Source organism: Pongo abelii, chromosome 21, assembly GCF_028885655.2.
Source record: "Pongo abelii isolate AG06213 chromosome 21, NHGRI_mPonAbe1-v2.0_pri, whole genome shotgun sequence".
Taxonomy (NCBI): Eukaryota; Metazoa; Chordata; class Mammalia; order Primates; family Hominidae; genus Pongo; species Pongo abelii.
The window spans coordinates 66911127-66925355 of NC_072006.2; positions in this window are offsets into that span (position 1 = coordinate 66911127).

Consider the following 14229-nt stretch of genomic DNA (forward strand, 5'->3'; position numbering starts at 1 on the left):
GGCTCAGGCCTGTGCAGGAGAGGGTGCAGCGCGGCAGGCTGGGGTGGAGGGCGGCTGCCATTGGGGTAGGGAGCTAGGCGACCTTCCGTTACCCCTTTACCACTTCCCAGTCCCCTCCTTGCCAGCTTCCCACCAGACGCTCCTTCCTTTCCTGTCCTCAGAAGCCCGGTTGGTGCTGCCTGCCCTGTGTGCACTCCCCTGCCTTCTGCTCTCCCAGCACTCAGGGTCTCCGTGAGGGTCTCTTTGACTCCACACGCAGACTTTGTCTGTGGATGGCAGTGCACTCCATGAAGGTGGGGAGAGGTGCTGGGGCCTCGGTGCGGGCGAGAGGTCGCAGCGCAGTCCAAGCGGCTGCAGAGGGCTCTAGCGCAGCAAAGCTGGTTGGACCCAAGCTCTGACCCCTCTGCCCTCAAAGCCTGGGTTACTGAACCCTCATGAGCACCAAGAACGAAGAGAAGTAAAAAGGGACACTTGTGACCTGCTGGGGGCTGAGCCACCCCTAACTCCAAGAAAAGTCTAGAGAACAAGAAAAGAGCCACAGCAAACCTGGGACCCTGCAGGGCGAATCAGGGAGGGATTCGTGCTTTTTACTTGCAATGAAATCTGTAAAGTTCTTGAATAGGAAACACCAACATCGCCCGGTGCTGTGCTTTGCCCTGACATTTCCATTTAGTCTTCACATCAGTCTTATGCAACAGATCACATTATCTTTCCTATATCCAGACCGAGAAACGGAGCACAGAGAGGTGAGCTAACCTGCCCCAGGCTACACAGCTAGCAATTAAACAAGCCAATTAAAACAAAGAAGGGAGTCTCTGAGTGATAGTGGTTGGTTGCTTTCTTGAGTTAATAAATATCTACAATGGACATTTGTATTAAACCCTGGGCCTCCATGAAGGGCGGGGAAGGGAAAATTTACCCTTTGAAGGCTCCTCCGAGGCGGCACCCCACACAAGGCAGTACAGGGCTGGGAGTCCGGGGCTGTTCTGGCCACTCGGTGCCCTGCTAGGCGAGTCATAAGCTCACCTGCTCTGCAGCAGCAGCAGAAGCCACTGGTGGCGTGTTTTCCACGTGGATCCAGCTGCCTCCACAGTGACCGGTGGGGGTGGGCACCCATCTGTGAGGGTTGTCTGTGACAGTATCTGGACCCCTTCTCAGACCTGTTTCTACTTGAGCCAAAAAGTGAGGAGTCTCAGCTCAAACCTCAAAACCCAGGTACCCTCGACCTCCTCGATCCGCATGAACCATGCTTTTGTGCAGCTCTCCACTCCCGGTGCTCTGGGCCCCTCGGGAAGGAGGTGGCCCCTGAGCCAGCTGACCCAGTCCACCAGGCTACCCCACCCAGCAGCAAGCCCTCTTCTCCCCTGGACCCTGCCCATGCTGCTTCCTGAATGGGCCCTTTGCCCTCTTCTCTTCTTGCCAAACTCCTACACATCCTTCAAGGCCCGTCTTGCAGATCCCTACCTGTCCCTTCCCCTATGTTGCTCTCCCCTTCCTGGTGCCTCATTGTGCTTTGTGGTCAGATGGCTGTGTGCCTCCATCTTGTCACCTCAGCAATAGCTGAGCCAGGAGAACAGCATCAGGAACAGCAGATCAGGGCACCGAGTGGGCACAGTCAGACCTTTGGGACTCAGCGTTGGCATCTTCAGGCTGTGTGGCCTTGGATGAGCTGCTTCCCTCTCTGTGCCCCTCTTCTTCTGTAAGGTGGGGGTGAGGATAGTGCCTGCCTCTCACAGTGGCTTTGGGGAGGCATTAGTGGGACTGGGTACTGAGGGCGTCTGACCCGGGATGGGCATGCAGCAGGCATTGGGCTCATGCTGGCTGAGATAAAATCCAGTGCAGGGATGGAGGCTCTGAGCTGTGTGCCCAGGGCCCTGAAAGCCGGGGAGCCAGGGGAGGTGACGAAGACCAGAAAGGAATTTCTTGCCCTGCCACGGGTGACCCCTCTCTCCTGAAGGCTTCCCTGGATCACCAGGACCCAGGGACCTGCCAGGGCTGGCCTGGGAAGACACACCTCTAAGGTGGGGACCCCATCCCCAATGGGATAAGAGGGTGGGCACGTTAACCCCCTGGTGACCATGCAGAGTTAAGTTCCATGAGTCCTGGGCTGTGAGGGGCTTCTGGGGGCCTGAGTGGCCTGGGGTGGGGCTGGGGTGAGAGGGGGTAGGTGTTGAGGGGGGGACTGGCATTGGAGGTTGGGGGAGGAAGGCTCTAACCATCAGGCTCTGGGTTTCGTTTCCTGCTGTCACTTTCCTAGCAGTGCCCACATACCCCCCCACCCTGCCTGCCCCCAGCTTGGGAACCCTTAACTCAGACATACTTATCAAGGGAAAGAAAACAGTCTCATTGTTCAGGAGGATAAGGACCAGCTCCCAGGAGACGCCTCAGACATGGCCCCTGTAGGTGGAGTCCCGGGTACATGGCCTCCCCCAGGGGCCTTGTTCTTTGCCCAGGAATGGCCCCAGGGAGGGCCCCTCCCAGGAACAGTCCTGGGCAGGGCCCCCTTGAGGAGCAGCCCTGGCAGGTGGGTCCCTGCCTTGCACGCTGCCTGCAGGTGCTGGATGCTCCGCATTGTGGGCACCGGGGATGGTCCCACTTGAGGCTTTGAGCTCCGGCGAGGCCACCCTCTGTCCAGCCAGGGAGAGGGTGCCCCTGAGAAGGGGGCTGTCAGGGTTGCCTGAGGAGGGGGCTGGGATGACCCCTATCAACCCCAGTCCTGGGGTTCCTTGGCTCTTGTCCCTCCCTGCAAGTGGGGAGGCTGTGAGAAGTTGTAGGGAAAGGCCCCAGAGACCCCAGGGCAGGGAAGGAGGCCTGGGGGCTGTGCTGGGGCCTGGAAGGGGGAGGCCTTGTGCTGCTCCCTGTGGTCTGACAGGCAGGAGGTTAGAGGGAGGGGCAGGCCTGCTTCCGGCAGGGCGATCAGCGCAGGGCGGTCAGCGCAGGGCGGTCAGCGCAGGGTGGAGGTCTGTGTTCTCATCGGTTATTTCAGGTAAACCGCGTGTCCCTGGGCCCCCAGAGTGGGAGAAAAGCCAGTTCATGGCCCTCTCCCCACCTTCAGCACTGCCCCTCCCCTCAGGCTCCACCCTGGCAGGGCTGTGGGGCCCAGGGCATCAGCTGAGCCCACTGGGCCCACAGCACCCTCAGGACCTCGCCACCCCTTGGGATCCACAGGGCAGCATTCCAGGGCTTCTCCTACACAGGGTGCTCCATTCGCCAAAGGCCAAGGGCTGCAGAGCTCATCAACAGTGAGGGGGGCCCGGGAGGTGGGTGCCTTCGGTGTGGTCCCAACTGGGTGGAGTTGAGGAGCCTGGGGGCACCATACAGGTATAAGAATTCATTTTGGACACAGTGTGTGTCCCCTTCTGCGGAACTTTTGAGCTCAATAGCCCAAGGGCAGGCCAGGCTCACTGCCCCTTTGGCTGGTGCCACTTCTGGGTCAGTCTCCAGGGACAAGGACAGGTTGGCAGTGTCCCCTCTCTGCCTGACTCCAGCCTGGGCATTTCTGGAGCATCCCATGTGCCTGGCTCAGCCCAGCAAGCTGACATTTGAAAGCTCACAGCTATCCTGTGAGGTGGGTGATTCTCATGTTCATTTCATGATGAAGAAGTCAAGGCCAGGACAGAAGTGACCTGCCGCAGGGCCACAGCTGGGCAGGAGTGGAGTTGGAATTTGAACCCAGCTGCGTGCCTCTTGGGTGCTGCTCTGTGGGTCCCGCAGCCTCCTGTCAGCTTCTTCTGGCGCCTGCTCTGTGGGTGTTCCTTCGTTTAAGGCGCCTGCAGCCCTCAGAGGGTCCATGGGGTGGGGAGAGAGCTCAGTGCCCCGCATCCGCCAGCACCATCTCCGACCCCTGGGCAGGCTTCGTGTTAGAGGTGGCAGCCAGGTCCTGCCAACGGAAGATGCTGGGCCTTGGAAACAGCCTGCACTGTGGGTGACCCGGCCGGGCCCAAACTGGCTGCCAAGAAAAGGGAGCGGGAAAGGAAAACAGCTCTCGGCCGCGTCTCCTGTGTAACCGAATCTGTTTTCAAAGCCCCTCGCAACGCGGGCTCCGCGTTCGGCATGGCAGGCACTGGCTGCGAGATCACTGAGGACCGCTCAGGGGGTCTTCTGGGAGGAGCTCAAAGCGAGTTTGTTTTTGGGGAGGAGGTCATTGCACTCAAGGTCCCCGAGACTGCATCGTTCTCAAACGTCCTGCCACGTGCTGGGATAACCCCACCCACCTCAGGCGTGCCTTCTGGGGGACAGGGAGGGCAAGCAGGTTTGGGCTGTTCGGGCCACAAGGCAAAGGGCTTGCAGGGCATCTTAGTGAGTTGCTTTGGTGTCCCTGCAGTTGGCGACACCCATTGTCACACCCCCTCGGCACCTTCAGTCTCCCAGATGACAGACTTACCTGGGGATGCAAACGGGGCTGGTGATGACCTTGGCCCTGTGCAGTGGGGTGGCCGTTTATGACGGGGCCTGCACTCAACTCTCACTTTCAGGTCTAGATGCGGGGGCCGGGGGAGGTGTCAGCTGGGCTGGGCTGGGCATGACTAGACTGTGGCCCCGTCTGCGGGAGCCCGGCCACCACCTCAGCAATGCCACTTCCTTAGGATGTGGGGGCGGGATTTACTCTGGAGACTCTTAGAGCCAGCGGGTGGCTGGAGGCTCATAGCCTGGCCCAGGCAGCTGGGGGAGGGCTTTGCCTGGTGCCTGGGACCCCCCATCCCCTTTGCTTTCTCTTTTGCTCTCGTCTTTAACAACGTCTCTCCACTCCTCCCCTCCCTCCCTCCTCTCGCCTGCCCACTCCTTCATTCCTTCTCTGCTCCTAACCCCCCCATAGAGGAGCCTGGGGAGCCCGCAGCCTCCTGACCCCATGTTCCTCTTTCTCCCCTGTCTTCCTGGAGACGCCTGCCAGTGACAGGCTTGGAGCCCCATCAAGGGGACCTGTCCTGGGCTGGGCTGGGCTGTCCACGGAGGAGCAGCGTGGAGGAGCTGGGAGCGCCCAGCCTGCCTGTGAGCTGCATTGCTGCTTCCTGCCCAGGAGCCCTGCGGCCATCTGTCCGCCTCTGAGCAGGACAGTGGGGTTTCCTGGCCAGGAGCAGAGTTTGTCACGTTCCAGTTATGTCTGCCCAATGTTCGGCTTTCAGTGAGTGTCAAAAAGTCAGACCCACTCTGCGGGCGGGAGGGGACCTGAGATGAGAATCCAGGGGAGTTAAAAGGCTTCGGAAAGCATCCAAAAGTATGGAGAAAAAACGATAGTTGAGGGGCTGGGACGATGCGAGCCTTTTATTTTCATCCTTTAACTTTTTTTGCATTTCTGTATTTTCCACCATGAGCAAAGTTCATTGATAATAGAGACTGTAATATTTAATGGATGATTCAAAGAGATAATCTGAAAAGGGAAATAACGTTTTTCTAGGGTCTGGCTGAAGCTGCTCTGGGGATTATGCAAAAACCTGTCTGAGGGAGTGAGAACGCAGAGGCACCTTAGAGCCAGCCATGGCTTCAAGCTCTGAGGATTTGCAACAAAGACACACATTTTCTGGGCCTGAGCAAAGAGCGAAAGCCACTCTCCTTCAGCAACAAAGGAGAAGGAGCGCCAAGATCTTGGTTTGGCTTTTCTGGGTGAGCACTGTCATTCCAGAGGTGCAGCCGTGGGGTGCGGTCCTGTCTGGGAATGGGGATAGCAAGGGCTGAGCTTGTACATGCACACCTGTGTGCAGCCACACACATACACCTGTGCACACACATGCATATACTCATATATGTGCACACATGCAGGCCCACCTGTGTGCCCCCACCCTTAATGCACATGTGCACATGCACACCTACACACATTCCTATGCACCCACCCAGTGCTCATGACATACCTGTGTACACTTATGTGTGTACATCCAGATGCACCCACACACGCGCACACATGCCTCTACATGTACGCCCATGGGCACATGTGCTCACAGAGGCCTGGAAGGTGACTGTTTTTCCGTACGACGATGGCCGCCATGCTCGGTGGGAGCAGCTGTGTTGCTGCCTGTTTCCCTGCCCCAGTCTGGCCATCACTCCTCACCCTCGTCAGGCTCAGGGTGGGAGGGTGAGTAGCCTGGAGTGGCCTGGTCACATAGGTGGGCAGCCAGCTGGGGCACTGACCTCCAGATGGGCCACCAGGGCCCTTCCTGCATCTGCTGAGTCCCTGACTCAGTGCCCAGCGAGGGTCCTGGGGCTGCAAAAGAATGTCTAATGCTCCACAGGTAGGCGGGTCTGACCTTATGGAAACTTCTCCGTGGCAGGTGGAGGCCTGGTTGAGTGGAGCGAACGGCAAGCATTCCCAGTGATCAGGAGCCGGGGCCAGGCCTACTGACATCTTGATGCTGAGGGGCCAGAGCAGCCCTGCACGATGTCCTGAAGGCCCAGGGTCTTGGCAGGTGGAGGCAGACGGACCAAGCAGGGCCTTTGTGTTCCAGGGCACTTTGCAGGCAGCAGGACCCTCAGGTCCTCTGGAGAGGGTGGCTGGAGACCCGGCCTGGAGCTGCTGCCCCCCACACCTCAGGATACCTGCCTGCGTGCACCGTCCATTGTTTGGGGGCTGCACAGAGCACAGTTTTGAGCAGGGAGTTGGGTGTCACCTTGGAGGGGCTGTGAGATGTGTGGGACCCTTAGGGGCCACCTGGGGTCAAGGCCAGCCCTGCCCCTTGGGCTCTGGGACCCTGGGGGAGCCACTCGCATGCTCTGTGCCTCGGTCTGTGACCCTGGAGGAGGGTGGTGCTGTCCATCTCCGGGGACGATGGTTGCATCTCAAGGGTGAGGGCCCCAGGCCTGCCGGGTGCTTCAAGTACAGTCCCGGGGCGGCCTCTCTGGGCTGCTCTGGTGGGCGGCCAGACCCTGCCGGAATGTGACTTTGTTCCTGGGATCAGGACCTGCCCTGTTGCTTGTGGGCGGGGTTGCCTTTGTCAGGTCCTGCCATTTCTGAGCCTCAGTTTCCCAACCTGTGGGGGGGTTGACGTGAGGAAATGCGAAATGCACCCGGGGAGCACTGGCCTGGGCTGCGGAGCAGCAAGAGGGCGCCACCGCGGTCACTCTTGGAAAAGTCCCCAGCCCCGCACCGGCAGGGCGGTAAGAAAGTCCACGGCTACTGCTGTCCTGGCCACCCAAGCTGGGGAAAGGCAGCAGCCCTGGCCACACCCCTGCCAAGAGCCAGCTCAGGGGTCCAGGGCCGCTGAGATCACTGGGCTTTTCCCAGGCTGGCTGGGCTGTCCCCTCGTCAGGAGGGCAGGGCTGGCAGGTTTGTGGACGCCTTCCCAGGCTGACCCCCACAATAGCCGCCCTGCTCCACCCCGAATCTACCCGTCCCAGGCTGCGCCTGCCTCCAAGTGCCTGACTGGAGATGGCCAAGCCCATTCCTCATGTGCAAAGAATTTCCCGAGCAGCCGCAGCCGCTGCAGCTGGAACTTGTCTCCAGATGGGTCGTTCCGAGGGAAACCAGCGTCTCCTGTCTCCTCCTGCAGACATGGGCTGGCGTCCGAGCCCTGGATCCCCTGCCCTGGCTTGGCTTCCTCTGGAGGGGAGATAAGGGGCTCCTGGCATCTTGTAGGCTGAAGAACCCGCCCAGCACGCTGACAGGGAGGCGCCAGAGGCAGCCGCAGACCTCTCTCAGCCCCTGCAGCCCCTCCCCTCTTGCTGCAGAAAGAAGCCCTCAGGGCCCAAGGTCGACCCACCCGGCCTGGGGGCTGCTCTGTAGCTGTGGCCCACTCCAGCCAACACAGGAGTGAGGGGCTCCGAAGCGTGCTCAGCACATAGGGAGGGCTCATTCCTGGGGGCACCGTCTCCCAGTCAGAGCCAGCTGGAGCTGGGCATAACCGAGGAAGAGCAAACGTGTTCTGTCCTTGACTCCTTCTCCAAGTTTGTGATGGCGTCTGCCATGGGCCAGACTGGGGGACACGAGAGTGAGTGAGTGGACGTGGCTGCCCTCTGGAGCCTTCCAGAGCGGGATGGCAGGTGTGGAGAGGCACACAGGGAAACCCTGGAGTCTCGCCGAGGTACAAGGCGATGCAGAAAGGGCCAGGGAGTTCCCAGAGACTATCAGGGGCTCCCTGGGCAGGGGCGGAGATCCCCACCCGGCCCCTGGCACCTCCGGCACCATGGGCGCCCTGGCTAGGGGTGCCTTCCTGTCTGAGGTCAGAGCTGCAAACCTGTGGCTGTGGTTACCCCACCATGTTTTTAAAAATTGGAATAATTCATGTAAAAGCCCAGATTTATTTTTTCTTGAAAAAAATTGACAGTCAAATGTGACCACAGTGGGCTTGTTTCTACGTGTTGGGGGCTCCTCCCTTGGAACAGGCAGTCCTCTCCGTTGCCATAGACGCCCCCACTCCCTGTCATCTCACCCGGTCCCTGCTGGGCCTCTTTGTGGCCCATCCCCTGGTTCAGATATTTCATTCAAAGACCCACCCCCCCAGGGGGAGGCCATCCTTCTCAGGAAGGTCACTTGGCCTGGACTCGGAACTGGACACTCATTTCTGGTCACCCTGTGACTTGAGCAGGACTTTGCCTTTCTGCACCTCAGTTTCTCCATCCTAAGAGGGGCTAATGCCTGTGTCGTGGGACTGTCCCGAGGCGCTCAGAAGCAGTAGGCTTGTTCATGCTTAAGCACAGAGCTCACAGCTGGGGGTGGCCCCTGTGCCACAGGCCCCTGTGTGCGCCCAACTCCCGCTGCAGAGGGCAGTGCTGTGTGTGCCCACGTCTGTGCCGTGGATGCAACGTGTAAACTGCACAGCCTTTGACGGTGGCTGCCTTTGTTGGAACGCTGGCCTCTAAGTGTGCTCTCCAACGGCATATGGCGGAAGGGTAGCCCCTCCCTTGGTGGGGGAAGTTGTCCATAGCTTTGGTGCTTGGGAGGTTTCGAGATGGCTTAGAGAACCATCGGGATGTGAGGGGATACATTTATCTCTGTCTTCTTGGGGACAGACCTCGGAGGTCCCTCTTTCACCCTTAAAGGTCTGGATGAATGGAATCCGCAGAGCAGGTTTCTCAAAGCAAGACTGGTGGGGCCCTCACAGGCGTTCCTGGAAAAGGGCTGTGGAGTTAAAAACCCAAGGGGGAAATAAACAGAACTAGGCTTAGGAAGGGTCTCTCTGGGAGGCCGTTCTGCCCTCCATCTTTCGTGGGCTCGGGAGCACTGCCCGGGGCTGGGAGCGAGAGCTCGGATACTTTACATTCTCTGAGGCACTGACCGTGGCTCTGCAAGGAGGAGTGTTTCTCCGGACAGACATCTTTCAGCAGTGCTGGACTAAGCCACGGGACAGGTCTGATTGTGGCTCTGCACTCCCCGCCGCCCCATCTGTTGCCCCCTCCCCACTGAGAGCTGGGGGAGGGACGGGATCTTTGTGAGCTGACTTCAGCTCATGGAGTCCTGGGGTCTCACAGGGAGGGAGAAGTGAGGTTTTCGCTGCGCGGGTTCCTTTTCTGGGTGAGGCGGGGCCTGTTCACCGGGCAGAACGGGGGCTCCCCAGCCTCCACAGATCTCCTGGTGTCTCCCCCCAGGCTGTTCACACTTTCTTTACTTGGGGGCTGATAAGTCAGGCAGCATTTGCACCTGATTCAAGGAGGTGAACATTTTCCCTGGAGATTAGCCTTGAAGTCAGGGCCGGTCCCCACCTGGGGATGAGGAGAGGACAGAAGGCTACAGAGGGCTGCACCAGGGGAGGGTAGATGGGGCGTTCACCCACCCCTGCTGCCGCATTTTCCTTTGTTGGTTTTGCCCGAGGTCTGATAAGCACCCTGCTCCAGCCAGAGGCCTTATCTGGCCGCATAATCCCCTGGCCTTGGCTGGAGAACACCAGGGCTTTGCCCAGTCCGCCCTCCCTACCCCCTCCCTGGACCCTGCAGGCCGTTGGGGCTGGGGGTGGAGGGAGAGGGGGGTGGAGTGAATACCCCCTTCCTCTTGCTCTTTCTCTTCCAACCGGGCAAGGGGTGCCGGTGGTTGAAGAGGCCCCTCTGGGCAGGAACCTCTCACCTGGGGCACGGGTGAGTGGGAGCCATCGTCTTCTGCCCACCTCCCAGCTGTAGCCCTGAGCTTCACTGGCCCTGTGGCCGCGGACCAGTTGACCAGGAAGCCCTGGGAATCAGTAGGAAGTGAGTTTGAGACCCGGTCCTCCACACTAGGAAATGAGTTTGAGACCAGGTCCTCCACACAGGCTTCTGGGCACATAGACTCAGGCTTGGCAGGAGGCCTTCCTGGTGCAAGTTCCAGTCCTTCCTTCATTTTGTGTCTGGAGCAATGAGCACCCCATGTGCCCAGAGTTCTCATCCAAGAAGTGGGGTGGTGAGCCCAGCCTCGCAGGGAGCTGGGAGGTGGGAAGAGCTTACCCCGGTCTGGTTTGTGGTCCTCACAATGATGGCATCATCGTCATCATCATCCTCCTCCTTGTCAACCGCTTACAGCTCATGAAGACAGCTCCCTCCATCATGCCCTGTTTTATAGCTGAAGACCAAAGAATTCTGGCTCCATAAGGAAGAACCTAGAGGCCCCCCCAGGTCAGCCTGCCCCAGCCTGGAGCTTACCCACCATGGAAGTATGTCTGTTGGCCTTACAGAGGAGAAGGCATTTGGGCAGGGCTTTGAGGTATGAGTAGGAGTTTGCTGAGTGAAATGAGAGGAAAGGGTTTTCAGGGCAGAGGGAACAGGTTGGGGTGGTAAGAAGGGTCTTGAGGCCCATAGAGAGTGACTGCTATGAGTGAGTGGTTGGAACTGGGGTGACTGAAGATGGGGAAGGACACCTGGGGGTCGGGGGTGCCCGAGGAGTTGGGGATTTATCTGGAAGATGGTGGGTGCTAAGGCAAGAAAAACCAATTCCTTTTTCTTTTTGCCAAAGCAAAGCCCTCCATAGGATTTCCTTTTGGACTTTCTTTTTGAAAGAGTAATGCACGTTGACAGTAACCATTTAGATAATACAGTTTCTAAAAGAAAAGCAGTGATCCTTTTCCTCTCCCACACCCCACCTTTTCCCCACAAGCCCCCAGAAGGCTGGGGGTCTGCTCTCTCTCCCTTGACAGCTGCAGGATGTTTTGTGATGGGATGTGTGAGGTGCTTTGGCCAGTCCCTGGAGATGGATGTGCTGGTGTGTCCAGTTTCCCCAGCCTACTTAAATGGGTGCAGTGAGTGGCCTTTATAAGTTCCCCGAAGGGGGCTTGTGGGGGACAGTTACAGACATGTCATTTAACAAATGCTGCAGATCCCCTTCCAGAAATGAAGAACATCTCAGCCGTGCGCTGGCAGGCCTGACTCCTCCCCCTCCATACCTGAAGTTTCTGTTTAAAATGTTTGGCCACTGGAGGGGTGAAGACACTCACCTGTGCGTGAGGCACTTTATTATCCTGAATGAGTGCGCCCTGCACCTCTCACTGTCCTGAAGTGGCTCGGCCCTCGGGCTTCATCTGGGCCTTCTGCACCTGAGCCTGGGCTTGGCCCAGCATGGCCAGTGGGCTCTGGGCCCCTCCTGCCAGCTGAGCACTTCTGAGACAGAAGCCTGGCACAGCAGGCAGGCAGCTCTGGACTTTGAGCCTGGGCCCTTGACAGCCAGGGAGAGGGTGTCCCCCAGCACACACTACCTTAACCTTTAGCAGCGTCCCCACTGCAGATGGGGGTGCTAGCCTTGAAAGTTGGGTGCCCCGAGTGTTGGGGCAGGAGGGCAAGGGACCGCCCCAGGGAGGTGGTGCATGACACAGCCTATAACAGGCAGTGACTCACTGCTCATCCAGCCATAAAGTCAGGGTGACAGGCTCAGTGTCCCAGCCATGCACCCTGGAGTCCCTGCCCCAACGTCATTCCCCTCCCTGCAGCCTGCGCTGGGCAGAGCTCCCTCCCCAGGGGGGTGGCCTGGGCCACTCTGGGACCATCCACCCATTCCAGACCCACCCATTCCAACTCATTTGCTACTGCTGGGGAGACTGAGTCCCGGGGAGGGGGAGCAACGGTAGATGGAGGACTAACAGTGTCAGAGTCCACAGGTCATCTGTCCCCACTTTACAGAGTGGACTGCGGGAGGGGAGCCCAGTATGGGCTGCAGAGCTCAGGGCCAGGATGCTCAGCCTGTCCAGGCTGTGATCTGGAGGAAGCAGGTACTCTGCTCAGCCCAGGGCCTTCCACGCTCCTGGGGGCTGCGGGGACAGATCCAAGAACATGGGCCCTGGGGCCACGGTGTCCGATTCAAACCACGCTTCCTCCCTGTTGACACTGGGCAACTTGCTGAGCCGCTCCGTGCCTCAGTTTCCTCACCTGTAAAGTGGGATTCATAGTAGCTCCTTCCCAACTGGGCCGTGTGGGGATTGGTGAGTGATGCCGTGGGGCAGGATCATGATTTACGGGGTGCCTCTATGTTCTCCCAGAGAAGGGAAGGGCCCTGGGGGGCCCACTCCCCACCATATAGCGGGGTCTTCCAGGGACTAAGCAGGCGGGAGGGATGGGAGCTGCCCTGCTGTGCAGAGCCTTGGCAGGATCCCTTGATGCCGTCCCCAGGCTCTGCAGGGCCAGGAATAGGGCCACTGGCCCTGGGGTCCTTGTAGTTCAAGGGTCACCCTGAACTGCGGGGCTCTAACTATAGAGACCCTGGGGCAGCGACGCCTGCGCAACCTGCCTGCCTGTCACTCCCTCCCACAACCCCTCACACTTGCCCTGCCTCCTTGACCTGCCCTGCCCGCCCCTCACCCTCACCCTCGACCCACCTCCTTGTCCTGCCTCCTTGACCTGCCCTGCCCTGCCCCTCACCCTCACCCTTAAGCTGCCTCCTTATCCTGCCCCTGGCACCTGCCCTGCCCTTCCCCTCCTGTGATAGTTAATACTGAGTGTCAATTTGATTGGATTGAAGGATGCAAAGTATTGATCCTGGGTGTGTCTGTGAGGGTGTTGCCAAAGGAGATTAACATTTGAGTCAGTGGGCTGGGAAAGGCGGACCCGTCCGTAGTCTGGGTGGGCACCAGCTAATCAGCTGCCAGCTCTGCGAGAATATAAAGCAGGCAGAAAAACGTGAAAAGGCTAGACTGGCTTAGCCTGCCAGCCTACAGCTTTCTCTGTGCTGGATGCTTCCTGCCCTCGAACATTGGACTCCAGGTTCTTCAGCTTTGGGTCTCAGACTGGCTCTTCTTGCTCCTCAGCCTGCAGACGGGCCTATTATGGGAGCTTGTGATCATGTGAGTTAATACTCCTTAATGAATTCCCATTTATATATACGTCTGTCCTGTGAGTTCTGTCCCTCTAGAGAACCCTGACGAATACACTGCCCCTCACCCTCACACTGGCCCTGTCCCCCTTGCACCTGCTGTGCTCAGCGCCCCTGCCTGTTCCTTCCCATGCCACATGGAGCTCTGGACACAGAGCGATCACAGAAACGGGCCCATTCCAACCTTTTTGTCACCTCTGGGGAAACTGAGTCCTGAGGTGGGGGGAGCAGCGTAGCCTGGAGAGCTGCGTGACTCTGAACCCCCACCCCAGAGGAAGGCTGGGAGGAATGACTGCTTGCAGGTGCAGTGCCCAGGACAGTGGCCCCAGAGAGCCCTGGAGGAGGGGATGCCCAGCCGGTGAGAAGACGTGTGTCTTGAAACTCCAGATGGGTTTTAGGGCCTGCGGCTGCTAAGCAACCTCCTCTCTGTGCCTGCTCCCCTCTTCAGCTGTGAGTCCCTGACTCCCACGCTCACACTACTCTGCTCTTCTGAAGGGTACGACCTGGGGACCCACCGCCTGCACTCACACTCCTGTCTCCCTCCCTCTGTCCTTCCTCTCTGCCTACCTGGAGCCAACATTGAGCCTCTAATCTGTGCCAGGCGTCCTCACTGCCCCCTTTTCTCTTTGCAGGCCCTCTTGCAGGAAGCCACCCTGAGCCCTCACCCCCACCCCAGAGTGCCCTCTCTGCTGTCCCAGCTCCACCCACCCCACCCCACTAGGCTCCCAGGGGAGCCTCTCCGTGGCCCTGCCAGGTGTCCACTCTGTACCTGCTGTGGTGTGGATGGGGATTCTTTCCCAGTGTGACATGGGGGGAATCTAGAGAAGCTTCCCAAGGGAAATGGGCTTTGTGCTGTGCTTCAGAGGCTGAGTAGGAGTTTTCCTGGAAAAGGCACAGCAGTAGCGGGGGTCTGGAGGCCTGCAGGGGGAGTGGCCACTGTGCGGGGTGGGCCTCCACCCTGATGACGTCACTGCTCCAGCCTCTGTTCTTTCTTCCCCAAAGTGCCAAGTTTCTTTCTCTCGTAGCTCAGGGGTTCCTGCAGC